Raw genomic sequence first — 4,624 nt, 5'->3', positions numbered from 1 at the left:
AATTCGCCATAAACGAACAAACCCAAAGTTATCAGGAAATGAAAAACCACTTTTCTTTGGCTCGATTCCAATCAAATTAGACTAGTAATTTGCTAAAAATGAACAAACCTGAAGTTATCATAAAATCAATAGCCACTTTTGGTTGGCTCAATTCCAATCGAATTGGACTAGCAATTTGCAAAAAAATGAACAAACCCGAAGTTATCATGGAATGAAAAACCACTTTTCATTGGCTCGATTCCAATCGAATTAGACAAGCAATTCACCAAAAAATAACAAACGCGTAGTTATCATGAATTTAAAAGTCACTTATCGTTGGCTCGATTCCAATTGAATTAGACCAGCAATTCTCAAAAATGAACACACTCGACGTTATCATGAAACCAAAACCCACTTTTCATTGGCTCGATTCCAATCGAATTGGGCTAGAATTTCGCAAAAAATAAACAAACCCGAAGTTATCATGAAATCAAAAACCACTTTTCATTAGCTTGATTCCAATCGAATTAGATTAGCAAGTCGCAAAAATGAAGAAACTAGAAGTTATCATGAAATGAAAAACCATTTTTCATTGGCTCGATTCCAATCGAATTAGGCTATCGAATCGCCAAAAACGAACAAACCCTAAGTTATCATGAAATCAAAAGACACTTTTCAATGGCTCGACTCCAATCGATTTAGACTAGCAACTCGCCAAAAATGAACAAGCCCAAAGTTATCATGAAATGAAAAACTACTTTTCTTTTGCTGAATTCCAATCAAATTAGACTAGCAATTAAAAAAATTAAAAAACCTAATGTTTTCATGAAATCAAAAGCCACTTTTCATTGGCTAGATTCCAATAGATTTACACTAGCAATTCCCCAAAAAATGAACAAACCCGAAGTTATCATGAAATGAAAAACCACTTTTCTTTGCCTCGATTCCAATCAAATTAGACGAGCAATTCGCCAAAAATGAACAAACCCAAAGTTATCATGAAATGAAAAGCCACTTTTCTTTGTCTCGATTCCGATCGAATTAGAATAGCAATTCGCCAAAAACATACAAATCCAAAGTTATCATGAAATGAAAAACCACCTTTCTATGGCTCGATTCCAATCGAATTAGACTAGTAATTAGCAGAAAATAAACAAGCCCGAAGTTATTATAAAATCAATAGCCACTTTTCGTTGGCTAGATTCCAATCGAATTAGACTAGCAATTGGCCAAAAAATAACAAACGCGATGTTATCATGAATTCAAAAGCCACTTTTCGTTGGCCCGATTCCAATTGAATTAGACTAACAATTCACAAAAATGAACAAACCCGACGTTATCATGAAACCAAAAATCACTTTTCATTGGCTCGATTCCAATCGAATTGGAATAGCAATTCGCAAAAAACGAACAAACCTGAAGTTATCATGGAATGAAAAACCACTTTTCATTGGCTTGGTTCCAATCGATTTAGGCTAGCAATTCGTCAAAATAGAACAAACCCGAAGTTATTGTCAAAACAAAATCCAAATTTCATTGGCATGATTCCAATCGAATTAGAGTACCAATTCATCAAAAAAGAACAAATCCGAAGTTATCATGAAATCAAAAGCTACTTTTCGCTGGCTCAATTCCAATCGAATTAGACTAGCAATTCACCAAAAACGAACAAACCCGAAGTTATGTGTAATCAAATTCAACTTTTCATTGGCTCGATTCCAATCGATTTACACTAGCAATTTGCCAAAAATGAACAAACCCGAACTTATCATGAAATGAAAAACCACTGTTCATTGGCTCGACTCCAAACGAATTAGACTAGCAATTAGCCAAAAACGAACAAACCCAGAGTTATCATGAAATCAAAAGCTACTTTTCATTGGCTCGATTCAAATCGAATTGGACTAGCAATTCGCCAAAAACGAACAAACCTGAAGTCATCATGAGTTCAAAATCATCTTTTCATTAGCTCGATTCCAATCGATTTAGTCTAGTAATTCGCCAAAAATGAAGAAATCCGAAGTTATCATGAAATGAAAAACCATTTTTCATTGGTTCGATTCCAATCGAATTGGACTAGCAATTCGCCAAAAATGAACAAACCCGAAGTTATCATGAAATGAAAAACCAAATTTCATTGGCTCGATTCCAATCGAATTAGACTAGCAATTCGCCAAAAACGAACAAACCCGAAGTTATCATGAAATGAAAATCAACTTTTCATTGGCTCGATTCCAATCGATTTACACTAGAAATTTGTCAAAAATGAACAAACCCGAAGTTATCATGAAATGAAAAACCACTGTTCTTTGGCTCGACTCCAATTGAATTAGACTAGCAATTTCCGAAAAAACGAACAAACCCAAAGTTATCATGAAATCAAAAGCTACTTTTCATTGGCTCGATTCCAATCGAATTGGACTAGCAATTCACCCCAAACGAACAAACCCGAAGTTATCATGAATTCAAAATCATCTTTTCACTAGCTTGATTCCAATCGATTTAGACTAGCAATTCGCCAAAACTGAACAAACCCGAAGTTATCATGAAATGAAAAACCACTTTTCTCTAGCTCGATTCCATTCGAATTAGACTAGCAATTCGTCAAAAATGAACAAATACGAAGTTAACATGAAATGAAAAACCATTTTTCATTGGATCGATTCCAATCGAATTGGACTAGCAATTCGCCAAAAATGAACAAACCCGAAGTTATCATGAAATGAAAAACCATTTTTCATTAGCTCGATTCCAATCGAATTAGACTAGCAATTTCCCAAAAACTAACAAACCAGAAGTTATCATGAAATCAAAATCAACTTTTCATTAGCTCGATTACAATCGATTTAGACTAGCAATTCTCCAAAAATGAGCAAACCCGAAGTTGTCATGAAATGAAAAACCACTTTTTTCTTTGGCTCGACTCCAATCGAATTGGACTAGCAATTCCCCAAAAGCGAACAAACCTAAAGTTATCATGAAATCAAAAGCTAATTTTCATTGGCTCGATTCCAATCGATTTGGACTAGCAATTCGCCAAAAATGAACAAACCTGAAGTTATCGTGAAATGAAAAACCAATTTTCTTTAGCTCGATTCCAATCGAATTAGACTAGTAATTCGTCAAAAACAAACAAACCCGAAGTTATCTTGAAATGAAAAACCACTTTTCTTTTGCTGGATTCCAATCAAATTAGACTAGCAATTCGCCAAAAATGAACAAACCTGAAGTTATCATGAAATCAAAATCAATTTTCATTAGCTCGATTCCAATCTATTTGGACTAGCAATTTGCCAAAATGAACAAACCCGAAGTTATCATGAAATGAAAAACCACTGTTCTTTGGCTCGATTCCAATCGAATTAGACTAGCAATTCGCCAAAAATGAACAAACCCGAAGTTATCATGAAATGAAAAACCACTGTTCTTTGGCTCGATTCCAATCGAATTAGACTAGCAATTCCCCAAAAACGGACAAAGCCAAAGTTATCATGAAATCAAAAGCCACTTTTCATTGGCTCGATTCCAATCGAATTAGATAGCAATTCGCCAAAAATGAATAAATCGAAGTTATCATGAGTTCAAAATCATCTTTTCATTAGCTCGATTAAAATCGATTTAGACTAGCAATTCGCCAAAAACGAACAAACCCGAAGTTATCATGAAATGAAAAATCATTTTTCTTTAGCTCGATTCCAATCGAATTAGAGTAGCAATTCGTCAAAAACGAACAAATCCGACGTTTTCATGAAATGAAAAACCACTTTTCTTTGGCTCGATTCCCATCAAATTACACTAGCAATTCGCCAAAAATGAACAAACCCGAAGTTATCATGAAATCAAAATCAACTTTTCATTAGCTCGATTCCCGTCGATTTAGACTAGTAATTCGCCAAAATGAACAAACCCGAAGTTATCATGAAATGAAAAACCACGGTTCTTTGGCTGGATTCCAATCGAATTAGACTAGCAATTCGCCAAAAATGAACAAACCCAAAGTTATCGTGAAATCAAAAGCTACTTTTCGTTGGCTCGATTTCAATCGAATTGGATTAGCAATTCGCCAAAAGGAACAAACCCGAAGTTATCATGAATTCACAATCATCTTTTCATTAGCTCGATTCCAATTGATTTAGACTAGCAATTCGCCAAAAATGAACAAACCCAAAGTTATCATGAAATGAAAAACCACTGTTTTTTGGCTCTATTCCAATCGAATTAGACTAGCAATTCCCCAAAAACAGACAAAGCCAAAGTTATCATGAAATCAAAAGCCACTTTTCTTTGGCTCGATTCCAATCGAATTAGATAGCAATTCGCCAAAAATGAATAAATCGAAGTTATCATGAGTTCAAAATCATCTTTTCATTAGCTCGATTAAAATCGATTTAGACTAGCAATTCGCCAAAAACGAACAAACCCGAAGTTATCATGAAATGAAAAATCATTTTTCTTTAGCTCGATTCCAATCGAATTAGAGTAGCAATTCGTCAAAAACGAACAAATCCGACGTTTTCATGAAATGAAAAACCACTTTTCTTTGGCTCGATTCCCATCAAATTACACTAGCAATTCGCCAAAAATGAACAAACCCGAAGTTATCATGAAATCAAAATCAACTTTTCATTAGCTCGATTCCCGTCGA

Source organism: Olea europaea, unplaced genomic scaffold, assembly GCF_002742605.1.
Source record: "Olea europaea var. sylvestris unplaced genomic scaffold, O_europaea_v1 scaffold106, whole genome shotgun sequence".
Lineage (NCBI taxonomy): Eukaryota > Viridiplantae > Streptophyta > Magnoliopsida > Lamiales > Oleaceae > Olea > Olea europaea.
This window is presented reverse-complemented; position numbering follows the sequence as displayed.